The sequence below is a fragment of the Strix aluco genome, chromosome 21 (assembly GCF_031877795.1).
Source record: "Strix aluco isolate bStrAlu1 chromosome 21, bStrAlu1.hap1, whole genome shotgun sequence".
NCBI classification, from domain to species: domain Eukaryota; kingdom Metazoa; phylum Chordata; class Aves; order Strigiformes; family Strigidae; genus Strix; species Strix aluco.
In genome coordinates, this window is record NC_133951.1 from 7,028,938 (window position 1) to 7,046,034 (window position 17,097).

Here is a 17,097-nt window from a genome sequence, read left to right on the forward strand (position 1 = left end):
CATTTCAAGTAGGCACTACAGTATGATGATACTGGACACAGGCTATTTAAAATGAAGGACAACTGTGTTTTACCAGAAAAAGAAAAAACTTTGAAAGCACACATTGTGCAAATTTTAACTGTGGATCTAGATTATTTACTTTTAAAAAAATATATATATACACCTACTGCTTTTATTATGGTAACATTCAAAGGTTTGATAATTAGTAGATTTTTTTCCCCTCGTTATCACCTCTCTAAAATAAAGATGACTCCCCCTCTCCCTGTTTTAGGGTAACAATGAACATCCAGAAATGTCTTTCCTCCTTAGTTTACTGATAAAGATACAAAGACCTGAAAAAATAAGCAACTTCTGAAAGTTACTTGGAAAGTCTGCAGTGGAGCTAGAAATGAATGCCAGATTGCCATATGCCTTTACACTGCTCTAATTAGGTTAGCCTTTTTATCTGTGTTACAGGGTATGCTATTATTTTTTAATCAGTTCTTCATGCCACTGAAACCCCTTCCTTTGAGGCTTAAAACTACATAACATGACAGCCTCAGTCATCAGAAAGCCTAATTCTCCGTGCTTGTAATACTGTAATACTAATTTTTCTAGTTGCAATCTTATTTCATTAATTCACAGTTTTATGCAAACTCTCAAATACCCCAAGAAGTATTAGGAGAAATAAAGTTTGTCAGGCTCACATGCTTTCTTCAAACTTCTGGTTTGGGACCTACTTTAGCAACTACAACATAACCTACTTTATCACAGAAATTATAGCAAGTAGATTTAAAAATTAAGAAGTTCTAAACTAACGCTTGCATTTTTGTGACAGTTCACAGGGCAAAAAGAAGTGAAAGATTGAGTAAAAGGAGGAGGACCCTTTTCAAAATTCTGAGAACACAGACTGAGCATAAGAGCCAGAAATGTGCCCTTGTGGGAAAGATGACCAACAGCGTCCTCAAAGGCATTAGGAAGAGCACTGCCAGCAGGTTGAGGGAGGTGATTATTCCCCTCTAACTCAGCACTGGGGAGAACACATCTGGAGTGCTGTGTTCAGAGTTGGACTCCCCAGGACAAGAAAGACATGGACAGACTAGAGCGAGTCCAGCAAAAAACCACGAAGATGGTTGAGGGCATGGAGCATTTGATGTGCGAGGAGAGGCTGAGAGATGTTTAACTTCGGAAAAGAGAAGGCTCAGTGGGATCTTATGAATATGTATAAACACTGATGGAGACAGTAAAGAAGATGAAGCCAGACTCTTCTCAGTGATATCTCATCAATGAACAGGAGATAAAGGGCACAAATCACTATACAGAGAATTCTGCTTAAACATAACAAATAACTTTTTTTACAGTAAGAGTGGTCAAGCACTACAACAGGATGCCAAGGAAGGGTTTGAAGTCTCCATTCTTGGAAATACGCAATACCCAACTCGACATGGTCCTGAGCAACCTACTGTAGCTGACCCTGCCCCAAGCAGGGAGTTGAGCTATTTGATCTCCAGAGCTACCTTCCAACCCCACCAATTCTATGGAGAAATATTTAGTAAAATTCTAAGATCTATGAGTTATGAAGGATGTCAGGGAAGGAAATAATATGTCCTTCAATTCAGGTGGGACCCTTAATCCAAATTAGTCCCAAGGTGTTTTATAAACAACACAAAATATGAAACACTTCATAAGATATTGAAATACAGCCAATTCTGGGGTGAAATGTAGAACAGTTTAATAGTTCCCAGCAAACAAAAAAACCAACAAACCAACAGGAGCCAAAGAATGCCATATGCAACTGAAACTACTGGGGGAATTAGGTAGGAAGAATGTAATTATCCATGCTGGACTCTAGCCAGAGCTAAAAGTAATCAGAAAGTCAGTGAAAGACCAGAACAAACTCAACTCATTACTCTTGCATTACCTGGATCCACTTTTAAATGGAAAACTCTTTCCCGAGTCTACTGGACTGACACTTGTGCGCACAAGTAGATGTGTTCAAAAAGAACATTTCAACATGAGCTAAAAATGTCATCCCTGTGCAGAGTGCCAGCCTGGATCTTACCTCTCAATCAAGACTCATTAAGACACACTGGGATTTAATTCTCTCTCTCCTGAGGTCTGCAGAATTTTGGCTTCAGTGGAACTAAGTCTTCTGAGATTTCATAGTGAAATGAGATGAATGACATGTAAAACAAAGTTGCATCAAGTAAGCCAATTAACAGATATTATTCACAACTTTCTACCAAACACCAGGATTTTGCACACAATGAACACGTTTGAACCAGAACAAAACCTGATCCTAAGAAGATAAAATGTAATTTAGCTCAGTAGGTACAAAATGTAAATGTGTTGGGCAAATTTTGTGAGGGAGAAGCCAACCAAACTTAAGTGTGATTGTGCTTGCTCTCCAAAGTAAGGAACAATTTGGAAACCAGCTCCAAAATCAAAAAGAAGAGAATGGTGAGTAGGCCACTGGAAAGGTAAGAGCAAAACGGACGCGTGAAAACGTGAGCAGAGGCCAGAAATCTAAACAAGGAGTTTTAATGTGAATGACAAGAAAAGGTGGTGGGGAGGAAGTGAGTGGCAGCTGCACCTAACCTTTGGAAATTCTGCTTTGGATGTCAGTATTGTTCCAGAGCTTCATGTCCTCAAGGAAACACACATGCAGTATCCAAAGAATGTTTTTCTTCAACTTAATTTTTTTCCCCCTTTCTCAAATATGACAAGTCACGTTATGTAATACAAAAAGCATTCATTACAGAAGATCACAACTCTTCAAGGCCAAAACCACTTTCAGATAGGGCTGATCCCATCATCAGGCTTCTAGTAATGAATAGCGTATTATTTCAGCAGTGGAGCCTTGTATCTGACAAACAGCTAGCATTGTGCTACAAGGAGAGATAATAAATGGGAAATAGAAAGGTTTGGGTAAGAGAAGGTGAGAAACAATACAGACAGTGATTTGTTTCTTAAGTAAATAAATTAATGTATTAGTTCTAAAGTAGCATTAGGAAGGTAGAAAACTTTTGGGACTAGATTTTTTTTTTTTATACTACTTCTTTCACTTCATATTAGTGAAGAGTTTTTTAATAAATACAAACATAAATCTCTGATGGCAAAAGCCAGGAGGAGCACACACCTCCTTGTCTCCCACAATGAAAGCTTTAACAAATAGCAGTGCTTTAGGGATTCTGCACAGAAGTCCTGAGACTGGGGTTTTGAAGAATGAAAATTAAACTGCACAGCCTTCTAGCACCTGCAGAGAACATTCCACTCATTTGTAAAAGACCAAAAGGGACAAAGAGCAGAATCTGGTCCATCTTCTGGCCTGACACAAGCCACTTACAACTATGTGTGCACCCCTGCATAAAGCCAACTGCTGAAGTAGAATACGGCCTGATGGTCCTTAAGTAGTTATAATAGCTCCTTTACTACAGAGAAGTTTTACCAGTGAGACATTCCTATATTTTAAGTGAGAATTACATGCCCTTCTTAAATAGCTACATGAAAAAAAAAATTACCGTTTGGATGAACTATGCCAATGATTAATTACCCTCACTGTTAAAAAGCTGGCCTTTTATTTCCAACTTAAATGCTTTTAACTCCCATTTCAGATACTGGATCTTGTTATGCCATTGCTGGCTAAATTAAAGAGTCTTTGAGCAGAATAAACATCATTAACCAGCTCTTCCTAGGAGCCTAGGGGTATGTGTACAGTTTTCAGTGCAGTATGCACAGGCACATCTGCACAGACTTCAAATGAACCAGTTCAGGAAATAGCAGCAACTGTGACAAGGAGCTGAGCAGGAGCTGAACAAGCTCTCCAGGAATTCAGAACGTAGGCAGGAGTTGGCCGCCGCGCTGAGTCTGTGCTGGTACGCTTTCACTCTTACTCTCAGCCAGATTAAAGTGTATCCGGGTACCGTCCCTGATGATGTAACCACATTTCCAAATTTCAGCACAGTCTTATCCCAAGAGGGCTAACCACCCACATTTCACCAACTTCCAGGTCATTTGAGAGCCAAAGAAACACAGAAAATCACACTGTTTGTAATTAATCAACAGCAGCCACATTTGCATCACAGCACAACCTGCATCCATTTGGTAATGTAACATTCCAGTGATGTAGAAATGTGCTGCTTGGGAGTCACGGAATGAAAAAGCCCTGGACAGCGTCTTCAGAGAGGGAATAATTTCTGGTTTTGTGATACTGCTGTATATGAAGCAACTCCTGATGCTGTGTACAAAGGCTCCGTCAGCAAGGGATGCTTGCCTCCTCAACCCCAAACCGATGTGACTGATTTTGGCTAGCAGGTCCGTGCTGTGACATACCGAGAGTCAGACTGCTTCCCTACAGCATCCTGTGTGGTGGGAACGAGACACGACTTTCCTATTCCTATATGGTTTGGCTTCCCATCATGACTCAATGAAATGCTGGGGTCCCTGTATTCACAGGGGCTCACATCCACGAACACAGCAGATAGCTGCGTCCTTTGCAAAACCAGCAGCAACCTGTCTTTTCTCTCTTTATTGTACTATGTCCGTTTAGTCCACTAAAACATTGATTTGCCTGTGTGTGCACACGTGTGTGCTCTGCATGCCACACATTCTCTGTCCCAGACAAATCTGTATTCTCTGATCACCCCCAAAAGCATGTTCCACAATATTATTAGAGCCATAACTCCTAAATGGGTGTTGCAATCTCAGTGTAGTTAATGGGGTTACCCACAAAGCACAGATAAATTGCGCCTCTGCTGGGTGTTGGCAACTGTCTCATTAAGTACAAACATTTAGCAATTCCAGATTCACATAGAAGAAAAAAAAAAAAAAAAATCAGCAAGCTCTGTCTAGTGTACCAAGAAGAAAGAGAAGACAAAAGGAAAAGAATGTGAAATAATAAAATAAAATCAATCTTTCTTCCTTTTTGTCAATTCATTTATTGATTCCAGATTCCTGTTAAAAATAACACAGCAATAGGATTGCTAGAAAAAAACATAGGTGGATTAAATAAAATTAGATTATAAAAGATTCAGGTAACAAAGCTGGTCAGAGAAACTAGACAGAGAAAGCAATAGGTAGATGACAAAGTCAGATACCAAATCTACTCTCTGGGGATCCACTGAGTTCCTCTTATTAGAATTTGAATTTACCTTGGGGATTTCTCAGAAGCTGCCATATCTGACAAAATTGTGCTGTACTTGTTAGCATTGGTGGACCCCCAAAATCCAGATGCACCCACTTTAATGGCTACCCTTTGAAAGAATATACTCCAATATAGAAATCATGCAGACAAATACCACAGCTCACTTTCATAACTACAGGCCAGAGGAAGTTCTGTGAGGAAATAAATATCCCTTTATGTTTGATCAGAAAAATACATCAGATTTCTTGCTCCTACTACAGGTCATTAAATTGTCTTTATTACCCTTTCTATCAAAGTTCCTGACTTGCTTATCACAATGAGCTTATTCTCTGGTGAAACACTGCCAGCTTAGTCACGCAATAGCCCTCCTCCCATCCCCAGCATCTGGCTTGTGAAAGTTGCTGTCTGACCAGAGGACCGTAGGATTCCTTATCTTCTAGAGTAGCCCCTGAGACTACAAGCTGCAATTTGAGCCTTCCCTAGGCTACTCTACGGGTAGAACTGGTACCTTTTCCACACTGAGAGAATGTAAAGCCATTTAAGTTCTCCTTTCCTGGGTTACATAAAAAGTGTGTTTTGGCCAGCTGCAAGGATTGGATTCAGGCCAACGTGCTTACTGTGTGGGCTGTGTTAAGATTTATGATGTCCCTTAACTAATCATTTTCTAGCTGTTAGGTTCATGAGATTTGTAAATAATGTGGCAGATAAGTACACTGCAATCACTTGGCAACTGAACTGATTTTTAAAACAAAGTTATCTGTGTTTGGAAAAGAGGATGACGTCTGCACATACCTTCATCGTAGAAAGCAGCACATACCATGTGTCCACAATGAAAAGAAACATCTTTCAATAAAAGAGTGTTTTAGTGGATCGATTCATTTTCCAAACATGCTGTATGAACCACTAGTTAGACAACCCTGTCAACAGGAGGACACCTGCAGCTCAAAAGTCTTCCCTTTTGTTATCCACTTGTTGAAGAATGCTACGTGGAATGCCTACACTCTTGGAAAAGGTTTTCAAAGGTGATACAAAATGATTGATGTTTGCTTTCCTATAAAAGCTATTTGCAATCACTGTGAAGAAATATACTCAGGTCATGTTCTGAACATCATTTCCAAGGGGTAGCTTAATTTCTGTATTTTGGATTTGATTCATGGTCATTCAGGAGAACCTGCTCTGGTGAATCCTGAGACATCTCATCAAATCTTATGCCATTTCCACTTATGACTTTATGGTCTTTATAAATACATCATGAACAGCACCATCAGTTTCTGCTGCATCCAAATAAAAACACCACTCTAAAATACATTATCACTAACGTAGTGTATTACCCACCTTGTATCCCAAGTCTATTTTTAAAAATTATTTATGAACAAAAATTGACACGTAATTAACCTAATTTGAGTATTCCATGGTAAATGTTATTACAGAACTCTGCTCTAAATTAAACAAAATTAAATCCAGATAAAAATTTACTATGCTGCAGTCTCCCAATGAGCCTATGGTTTAACAGAAGATATCATGTAAAAACCATTAGTTTAAAACTGAATGAAATCTCATTCTTGCACTATTAATTTCAGTCCTTTAGTTTTATACTTCAGGTTTTTGCACATTATGCTTAATTAACTTTTTATAATGGTGTTTAAATTAGCTGTTCTATATGTGATAAGAATACCTTGACAGATATGTTTCTAATTTGACCTGCAGGATTTAATTTCAGAAAGTTGTACTTAGTCTGATGTCCCTTTGCATCCTTTCTTCCCTGTCCTGGCTTCCTCCGAGCCAAATGTTCTCCTCTCATGCCTTTGATATTCTAGGAAAGCAGACAGCTACAAATCTTCAACTCGAATCACGCCAAATGCATATTTATTTGGATTTTAAGTGGCACTAGAAGAAATTTATTCTATAGAAGCTTAGACGGAAACATACTTTAAAAAAATTGCTATGTTAAACGTATGCCTAGCTTTACCACAAAATCACCCTGCTTTGAACAGAGAATACTCTCAAGTATGCCTTTCTTTTTACCTACACAGCAGTGTAGCTTAGATGCACTCATGGAGTGCAGCTTTGGTCACGAAGCACATGAATGTAATGAGACAGAGCTCCTATACACACATGGAGTTTGTTCAAGTCACACTAGAGCCACATTTTCCAAGAGAACTCAGTTACCTTTAACTTTTTCAACTAGAAGAATATTTTCAGCAGCAAAAATTATAAACGGGTCCAACTCTGGGTGACCAAATCCCTAGTGTTAATGACACTGTTACCCGAGAGAAACACAAAAATTGTTTGGACAACAGTAAATTAAGAGTCTGAATTTAGTTAGATAAAAGCTCCGCAGAAGCTGACCTTGTCTATGTACCCATCATCTCTGTGCAATGAATCACTCAGGTGGACATTGCATCCTTTCATCAGTTGGACCAACAGAACGTGCAATCTATTTCTTACCTGAAGTCCTACTGGAAAGGACGGAAGGAAAGCCTTTTTGCCTGGAAAATTGCCAAGGAGTTTAGATGCAATCTCAGGGTCTGCAAAATGGTCAGGTCCTCCCCCATTTACTGCAAGAAGTTTTGCCACTTACAATCATGCTCATTTTTGGGAAATCCTAAAATACAATAGGAAAAAAATACAATAGGGTTTAAAAAAAACCCCATAAATCACATATTCTGTAATAGAACAGATTTCTAGTCTTAAAATGGAACAAGTACTGAGGTTCAGGCTGGTTTTGGTTATTGTTAGTGAAGATTATAAAAACCTCACAAAAGCAATCTGAACAGATGCTTGTTTCCCACAATGAGCCCCCCTATGCTAGACCCATAGTTGTCTTAATTAACTTTTTATTTTTGATAGTAATACTACTGAATAGTCTCAGATCTTAAGAATATTATAAAATATCATTATAATGGCTTTTCAAAATTATGTGACTATCAGGACTTAAAATAAAAACATCTATTAGTGAATTATAATACAAATTATTAAGAATGCCAAGTCATCTGTTTTCTGGTTTGAAGCACTACATGATCCTTAACATACCTGTTTTGATAACTGACTAGTTCTTTTACTTTTCACTTTATTATTTCTGTAATCCCAAATGGACACTGTTTCCAGCCTACTACAGTTACTTGTTTTCCCCCATTTCTGTTGAGAAGGTAAGCTGGTTTCAGGTTTGAAAGATTTCTGGTGAGAGGTACGTTCCTCAACATCTACTGAGTCCTAAGCACAAAATTACGTCCCTAGGGTGGCTGCAGTGCAAGTTGGGCAGGTTAGTCCGTAGAGTTATTGACACTGCATCAATCACAACATCCCCTGTGCATTACAGCAGCTATTGAAAAGAGCACAGTCCAAGGTCCCATGAGTCTGTTGGTATTTCCATTAAGGTAATGCGTTATGTGCAGGTATCGTATGAGGCATTAAGTTCACCTAGAAACTAATGGTCCATTTGTATCTTGCTACCCAATCAAAGCAAAAGAATTCAGGGAATGTTTACTATATTGAAGACTTTCCTGACCTCATTTGAAAGACATTGTGAAGGACACTACCATTTACTCTGATCAGAAACACTGCTACCATATGATCAAATAATCATGACGCACACATTCATTAAGCAAATTCTTTTAATAAATTTAAAAATACTAAAAAGACCAGGAAACTTGTAGAAAATGCTAACAGAAAATCACTGTTCTTGTCTTTAAGAAATAGTCAAACACTATTCTGAATTGCACTGGTGTAAATTTATCATAGGTCCATTCACTTCAGCAGTCTTATGATTCTGTCAGATCAAAGTCTAGAGCTTTGCAGAGTCACTGCAAAGCCAACGTTATTTGCAGTTTCAGATTTATAGTGATGAAACATAGCTGTGCTCAGTCTATCAATCATCATTCTTTTGAGACGCATTAGGTAAACTGAATCACAGCCTCTGTCCTAGACATCACTGCACTTTTAGTGATCTATACCATCTCGTCCCTTCCACAAGAATTTTAAAAATAGATACAAAGAAGAAAAAAATGCAAAAGTTTGTTCTTATTTTTTTATTCCCCTCTCAAAACTACTAAAATTTTATAAATTATTCAATTTATCCAATTTGTAAAATGAATTATCCCACACAGAAAATTTCTGTTATGAAATTTCTGGCTGAGAAAAAAAATCCTAGAAATCTTCCCCAGACTCAAATAGTTTGGATGAAACACCTGCAACCGTCTGTGTTTATCTCAAGTTTTAAACTTGGAGTTTACTCAGCGTAATAATCAGAGGTGAATTAAAGTTATTGCAACTTAAAGAGACTTCTAGTGCTAAAGCATGTTGGTACATCAGAGGAGAGAGAAAAGAAGTATCTACCTGTAGTGTTCAAATGAAACAGAGAAAACAGCATACAGGGTAATTTATTTTTTCTGTTTCCAGATTACATATGGGAAGAGAAAATGACATCAATCTATGGACATTCTCAACTAGATATTTCAACTAGATGTACAGCATTTAAAGTATGTGTATGAAATATTAGATGGATGAAGTTTTGAATCTGAGAATTCATTAAGTCTTTATTTGGCTTAACTTAGAGAGACTGTTCAATAATTAGTAGATTTTTTGATATTCAGGAGGCAAGGAGAAAGACATTGATGATACAAAAATGACCATAGAGAGCAGACTATAAAATAACCAAGGCAAAAAAAACCCTATGCAGATTTTATGAGGTAATATTTCATTTATAGATTTACATCGCATCGCATTTATGATTCCTAAAACGTTCAAGAGCAAATGGGAGTATCCACAGTGATTTCAAAACGCTCAGATTAATAGTTGTTGAAGTAGAAGAGTTTATTAGTACAAAAGTTATAAAATGTGCAGACAGTAGAACTGCAAAAATAATGATCAAAAAAGAAAAGCAGTGTAAAAGTCCCAAAGCACACACTGTTGAGAAGCAAACAAAGCTGACTTTGCAAGAGAGTTTTTCAGGAGCCCCTGAGCACTTTGGGAGTGTGTTTATGAAAGCACCGAGGCAGAAGTTTGCTCCTGCATAGAGAAACCACCTGTTCCTACAGGAGGCTGGGCTCAAAACACAGGCATCCAGTTTCAGAACAGCACCTAAACTTCAGAAAATGGTTTAAATCTTTCAGAGCAGGTGTGACATTTGATAATGCAACAGTACGGAACATATGATAATGTTTTTTAGAACATACTAATGAAGCCGTCTGGACTCCTTCGCTAGGTCTCCTTCTGTTCCAAAGTTCAGCCCGGGTCAGCTCTCCTGTTCCTCAGGTTAGTTCATCCCCTGCTGGTAATTCAGGAAATATCTGAATTTTTCCTTCCCTTCATGTAATTAATACATTTTTTTTATTCATCAGCTGAAGTGGCAGCAAATCTGTACAAGATGTAGCTTTCTGATGTTCAAGCAAGGGTAGATTTTTATGTACAAAAAAAGTATAAAATGGGACCATCCACAGCAACGGACCAGCCAACCAGCCTATTTTTTTGTTCTGCCTTACAAAAAAGCACAACCTGGGAGGAAAGGTCACAGAGACAGGCTCCTGTCAGTCACATAGTGCAGCCTACGAGGGACATAACCCATTATAAAATCAAAGAGTGTTAACATGAAATAAAAAATTAGGCAGGGGGTGAGGGAATAGCTTGTATACACCTGGAAGCTAAAAAATATCATGTGAAATTTAGATTCCTTAGAAGATAATAAATGGCAGAAGGGCATGACACACCTGTTCATTGATCATTTCTGACCAGCACAACAAAGACAAAACTCCTCCATTTTCCTCTCCCCCACTGTATTTTTCATCCCTTTTTATCTGTTTCCTCTGGAGGCGAGTTGTGCAGCACTCCCCACTCTGTAGGCAGTCTACATTAAGCACAGAGAAAAAGCTAGCTAATATATCAGTTAAAGAAATTACCTCCCCTTTGCCCCACTTTGCCAACACAGGAACTCCATATAAAGTGTTCAAGTTTTTCCTATTTAAGGGAGCAAACACTCCACCTATAAAACCATCATTATCAAACAAGGAGACACTGGCTTTGCTTATTTGTGTTAATTACCAGAACTTCTGATAAAGGAACATTTCTTCCCTCTTAAAAGTGTTTGCTTTCACGTTTGGAGAAAGAAAATAAAAAGAAAAATTACAAACACTTATTAATATGTAAAGGTAATTGCTTCATACAGTACAGGGTGAATAGACAACACTCAGACATTTCATTGAAGCTGCAATCACTGGCAAATGGTCATACATGCTCAAAGCAAATAGATTAAAACTATTTGTATAGAATGCCACTAGGATTATAGCACTTCTACAGATAGATACTTTCCCCTCAAAGGACAAAAAAAAACCCCAAACCTCCAACCTATCGGCATAGTTTTATCTAAAGCACAAACCAAAATGTTAGCTAGAAATTGTTCATTATAAGTTTGAAAAATTCACTTTGGCATATGACAGCTTCTTAGTTCAGTGACATCCCCCCTGGAATGTGGTTATATCCAGCAGTAAAAACATCTTAAGGCCTCCAGTTAAGATGAGCTCTTTCCTAAGAGCCCTGTCTAATCCTCTATCTATATTTAGATGTATAATCTTGTCATTTGACTCATCTCTTCCTTATGACTAAACAGCATTTTAACCATGTACCTATTTTATACAGTTTTTATAAATATATAAGGGGGGGTCGTGCATATTTATATGCACACATATCTGTATACAAGCATACATAAGGACATCCTATGTCTAGGAAGGTGCAAATATAAAATACTTTGACAGTCACAAGGAAGAGGCAAGTGTAACAGCAAGATCATAGAGTAAATCACATGCCAACTGATCATCATAAGAATATTATGAAAGCCTGGCCTTTATTTTCCTATATCAGCAAAGACAAGGGATGGATATTATCACAAGTCCCAAGAGATAATACACCTCATGTCTTCTGAGACCTTGGAAATACATTTGCTTGCATGTCTAGACCACAGAATAACAGAAAGTCTGGGGGTTAACAATGAGATGCTTAAACATGAGAAAAAAAGAAAGAGATGTTCAGTAATAGCAATATTTCCTGTTTCACTGGCACTACAAAGAAAATATTTCTCCCAGCTAGAAAATATACCTACAATAAAACCTCTACAAACATACCTTCTTAATGTGTTTTAGAACTTTCACAAAAACTTTTCAAAAATCAAAGCTGTTTGGAAGGTAAAAAGCCACATTAAAATGACCTTGCTTGGTTTGAAATACGATTCAACAATTCTCCCGTGGGGGGTGGAGGTTGGGGTTGAGGGGGGCATGAAAAACAGTTGACAAATAGACTTAAAGTTTATGCTTCGAAAGCTTAAGAAGGAAACCAAATACATCAGTGAACTGTCATTCATGACAGAGGTAGAGCTGGTGTCCTGTGCTAATTTTAGAACTTCTAGAAGAATCAAATTGACAGCAGGATGACAAATTTTGCTCACGATCGTTATTATTTAGATAACATCAAAGACATGATAGGCATTTTGAAACCAATATGATTTGTTACTTTGACAACACAGCGCTTGCTGGACCTAAACTCTGGCAAGTGGGAGTTACAGAGAAAATGGTTACTGAACAGCCTGCACTAAAGTCAACATTAGAAATAGATTTTCCTGTCTTTTGGGTAACTTTCTTCAAAAAAGCTCTCCTTTAAGATCTAGGGTGGAAATTCTTAAATCCTGATAAATATCAAGAATTAATCTCCATTTCAATAAATGTTATTCCTTGCAAGAAAATTTCCCAGAGTATGGTATTCAGAGCAAAGAAGAATCTAATCCAAAATATCAACCTGTTTTTTTTCTCATCTCTAGATCTCAGCTCACATTTACCAGTTCTAACAAAAACATACTAGTTCCCATTATGATTTCTCTTCAGAAATGAATCCTTATGATTTTCATTTTCCAGCTCCCTCTAGAATACACCTAGAGAAGTCAAAATCCCAGAATTGTCATATCTGTCAAGCTGATGGTGCTCTGAGACCATTAAGTTACTACTGTTAACTTAATCACAATACACTTGCTTTCAGTTTGTTTGTGACCACAGATTGTCTGCAGTGCCAAATTGAATACTCAAGTCAAAATTAAAATTGAGCAAAGCAGAGCAATATGCTGCATTGTTTAATTTATTTCCCCCAACTAAGCACACTGGCAATACAATTTAAATAGAAAGTAAGTTCATGCAAGTAGCACCCAAGAGAAGATTTCTGCACAAATATCTGATACTAGGAGAAAATCCTGTCATGCTCTGAAACACAGTAATGATTATCTTGCTGCCATAAAGAGCGGAGTAGAAAGTTCTTCACCCAAGACTGCTACTAAGTGGTTTTGACGTTACAGATTAACAATTACTGTAATACTTGTCAGCAGATGCTGCCTGCCACCTTTGCTACAGAAACTCCTTCAGAATAAAACTGCAAGAAGGATCCTGTCAGTCAAAGACCAGAAGCAGGTCATGATTATTCCTTGCAAAGCAGTCAAATATACGTGCAGGTGAACAAATGAATGAAACAACAGATAATGAAAGCATTCTGTTGAGCCGTTATTAAATATTTACTTCCAAATTACGTGGGGTTTTTTTTTGTCCAAAATACTTCACTTTGTCCATAATTTCTGAAAGGCTTGTTTTCTGAGGCTGTGTAAGCCAGTTTTCTTCATCAGGAACAGCATTAACACTGTCGTGGTCAGGCAAACCAGGTGTGACAGTGCTGGTCATGTTCAGCAGCTCTGACACTCTGTCTGCAAACACATGATATTTTTTTCTTTAACTTAGCTGGCTCAAACAGATTAATACACCATACAAAGAGCTGATATGGTTTAATCACTGCTGCCTTTGAAAATAAGTTGCAAGTAAAGCCTAAGGGCCTCTTCTAGATACATTTTTAAAAAATACATCTGCATCTAAAACTCAGGTCCTCACTGTTTCTGCTAAGCTCTTTCAATAACAAATAATATGTTCATTCAGGATATACTGTCATAAGTGCAACTGAGAACTGCTGCATCCAGAGGAACAACTTCTGTTAAAACAACTGGCACAGCAGGACTTTCAGCAATAAACAGCATTCACACTTAGCCCATCTCTATGTCTTACGGCAGCAATTCAGTCTCTGTACATTCTGTAGCAAACATCAATCAGCCCACATATATTCCTGTTTCAACCTCTCTAGCGTTCCTAACCACAGTGAATAAACAGTTTCTGCAATACCAAAGTCGTGCCTTACTGTATTTGCTGCAGATATTTCAAACACACTGTCTGAAAGCTGGAAAAGTCAAGCCAGTCTCGTCTGTATCTGAGAGCTTTTCAATTCCTGAACCATGAAGGGGTTATTTTCTGCGTATCTGTATCTGCCACAGTAGGAAGTCAATGCTACCTATTGGAGATTGAAACTTCTGGCAAAAATGCGTGCTGTGCTTCTATATAAAAAAGTCACCCTTTAACTGTGGTTGAAAATCTGTTTACAAATAGCTAAAGACATCACTGTTAGATACCCAGGTTTAAATAAGGAAAAAAAAAAAAAAAAAAAGAAAAAAGGACCTGGACCCTTCAAAGCTGAACTAAAGTGTGTGACAATAATATGAAACAAACTGTGCATGAAAGTCTGTTTAGTAAATAATATACTGCTATAGCATTGCTGTAACGGTCTACGAAAATCTTATGATTTTCTACAGTGAGCTTTCATAAGGACCACTACAAAATTTATCAGCTGTTGAGAAGCAATGACTTTAAGCTGCATTTTCAGCAAAGAGGCCCCCTGCATTAGCCGTCTATGCTCATGTTAAGCTTGCCTGACTGATGCACCTGGTTAAAAAACTGTCAAAAACCACAGAGGATTTGGAAAGCCCTTCCTTCAGGAGATGCTGTAGGAGAAGGCTGTGAGAGGAAAGACTTTTGCCTAAATTGAGAGAAATCCTCCACAGTCAAAGCTCAGCTTTTAGGGCCTTCTATGGCACTCTCATCCTTCAGTACAGGAGAAATGAGCTGCAGAGGATTTTCACCATGAGGGTAGCATAGCCTTTGAAAAGGTCAAGAGGAGAGGCTGCAGAAACTACGTCTTCAGAGGTCTTGAAGACTCAGAAATGGCAAGACTGACCTGATGCAGCGTGGGCAATTTCCTCAACCAGGAGATTGGACTACAGCCCTCCAGAAGCACATTCCAATCAACATTTCTATGATTAAAGAGGCTTCATTTTGTTATCAGATGAGCTAATGAAGCTGACAGGCGGCCATGGTTTTTCTCTGCTGTTCTCCAACTGTTTTCAGTGCACACATCACTGTTTGTGAAACTCATGATAATGTCCCAAAAGGTGTAATATTAGAGCATTCCCATTTCTGACACCAATAGCCTTTTCTAAAAGCTGACAAGTCAGAGCCTACTGTACATAAAAATGGACTAAGAGAAGTCACAAATACAGTGTAAAATCCAAGCATTCACAGACCTTCAATGTATGCATAGAGAATTCTGTCTTGTAACTGAAACAACCTGAAGTGTCACAAGTACTCACAAAACAGGAAGTGCTCTGCAGTGTTCGACTTCCTGGCTACAGAAAAGAAAAATATCATTTTCTTTATCAATATCAACAAGAGAAGATTCCTTCTCATGTAGCTTGTTAGAGACTTCAGGGATAAAAAAAAAAAAAAGAAAATATGAACTTAATTATCAAAAGCGACCTTTGATTTGCTAGAGCAGATAAGGATTAAAGTATAGTGAAAATGACAGCAGAAGGAAAAGTTAACACAACTCCAAAAATGAAGAGTTTGAGAGTTTGTCTTAAACAGAACTTTAGGATAATATGATTGTTTCTAATGAGAATATTGTAATCAGTTTAATTAAAAGCTAATTTTCAGATCTTTGCAGGAAGAAATCGGAAGGACTCTTACTCAAATCAGCATTCTTTGCCATCAGTAAAGGGATGTAGTGTCCTTTCCGACTCTGATCCGATGCACAGTGAGGTGGATGTTGGCAAATTTATACTGCTATGGAATCTAAAACGTCATCCTGAAATCTGTGCCTATCACTATATAGCGGAGGAAATCACAGAGACTATACATGAAGGCAGAAAGAACAGCTGTATTTTTACATAAACTGTTAAAACGCACAAACAGATCTGGACATCACCCACTCACCCTCCAAACATACACACTGACTTCTAATAAGAATTCACTAATGTTACTGGAATTATGCCTACAGTGAATTCAGCACGTACTAATGAAGTGTAGTAAAAATTGTGAATAATTAAGTAAGCATATGAACACACACTCACACACTTCAGTAATGGAGAAGCTTCTGTTCGCTGACAACTCCTGAATGGAAGTTGAGTGAGAATAAAAAGTGAATTCATAGACAAAAATTTAAACATAAAGTATTCTCATTTTATGTTATTAGAAATCTATGCTGATCACTGGATAGATTTCTCTTCACAAGAAGGAGACAGACTTGGAATTTCTGACATGATTTATCTTCCCAGTGATAAGCATGTTGCTCTGGCATTTTAGTCCAACTTGCAATGCTGAACTTCCTATTTTGTAACATTTACAACTATGCCACAGCATCTCACTAATGTAACATTGTAAAGGCATGAACATTGATGCACTGCTCCAGCAACACTGGGGTTCCAGTTCCAAAGAAACAACTCAGAACTTGATATTGCACCCAGACACCTTTGCTCAGCATGATTTCGATGCTTGCGACGATGGTTATAGAGTTACCCTATCTCTATGTGTGAACCTGATGTGGAGCTGGCCATCCAAGTGCAGAGCTAGAAGAGAAGTGAAAAGAAAAAAAAACTAAAGACGGTTCTTAGTGTAACGACGTCAGTATTTGCTAGCATGGGTACACTGAACACTGTGTGCAAATGTCCACATATCTACAACACAGTGGCAGCAGGAAAGCTCCAGCCCCCGAAATGTTTGGCAGCAAGGCAGGCAGCCTGCCAGCGCTGGCATACCAACTCTGTGATGTTTTACACACTCATGCAAACCAGGAAGCCT

General features: G+C 38.1%; 1 long non-coding RNA gene across 1 annotated transcript in view; it reads right to left on the reverse strand.

Moving 5' to 3' along the window:
• The window catches only part of LOC141933021 (uncharacterized), a 108,761-nt gene that overhangs the window by 55,154 nt on the left and 36,510 nt on the right, over nt 1-17,097 (reverse strand). The window contains exon 2 of the long non-coding RNA XR_012625973.1: nt 7,571-7,727. This is a non-coding gene — a long non-coding RNA (uncharacterized LOC141933021). The remainder of the gene's footprint in view (nt 1-7,570; nt 7,728-17,097) is intronic.